At 50.7% G+C, this 867-nt stretch overlaps 1 non-coding gene across 1 annotated transcript; it reads left to right on the forward strand.

Moving 5' to 3' along the window:
* The first annotated feature begins 541 nt into the window (after positions 1 to 541).
* Trnas-gga lies at positions 542 to 625 on the forward strand. The gene is given in 2 exon segments: positions 542 to 581; positions 591 to 625. It is a non-coding gene; the product is annotated as a tRNA-Ser (tRNA).
* Positions 626 to 867: the final 242 nt, after the last annotated feature.

Genomic DNA, 867 nt, shown 5'->3' on the forward strand with positions numbered 1-867 from the left:
TAAGAACTTCAGAGTGGTTTTCGGAATATCCTGGGAACGAACGTCACGGCGTGGTTCTGTCCTGAGCATCTGTGGAAAATTGTTGAAGGACGGTGAAACCACCAGCTGGCGAGAAGGTCATGGACGTCCACGCCTCATCGCAGAACGTGGAGAACGGAAATCAGGCGGCAGTCAGTGGCAGATCTGAAGACAAAGTACAGTCAAGGTGCAGGCTCAAGTGTTTCGTAACAAAACGTTCAGCACGCGATGTTGAACGTGAGGCTGCGCACTAAACGACAACCATGTGCTGCACGTTAAGCTAATAACGACATTGTCAATTACGATCTTGTGGGCTCCGGATTATCGATATGGGACGGTGAAACAATGGAAACGCTCAGCCTGGTCGGATGAGTCAGGTTTGTTGCTATACCTGGTCATGGTTGTGTGCAAATACGCCGTTACCCAGACGAACGACTGCTCGAAACTTGCACTGCAGGACGGCTGCCGATGTGGTCACTATTTTGCTACGGGGACATTCACCTTGGCTTTCATGGGATCGCCGGCCCGAGTGGCCGAGCGGTTAAAGGCGCTACAGTCTGGAACCGCACGACCGCTACGGTCGCAGGTTCGAATCCTGCCTCGGGCATGGATGTGTGTGATGTCCTTAGGTTAGTTAGCTTTAAGTAGTTCTAAGTTCTAGGGGACTTATGACCACAGCAGTTGAGTCCCATAGCGCTCAGAGCCATTTGAACCATTTTTTTTTCATGGGATCTGTTGTAGTGACCGAAGGCAACATGGCAGCACGGACTACGTGAACACTACAGCGGGCCATATGTGTCCATTCATGCTTCATGTTTTCCATGACTACGGTGGCAATTCCAGTAGAAT

Source organism: Schistocerca americana, chromosome 1 (assembly GCF_021461395.2).
Source record: "Schistocerca americana isolate TAMUIC-IGC-003095 chromosome 1, iqSchAmer2.1, whole genome shotgun sequence".
In the NCBI taxonomy this organism is placed as follows: Eukaryota; Metazoa; Arthropoda; class Insecta; order Orthoptera; family Acrididae; genus Schistocerca; species Schistocerca americana.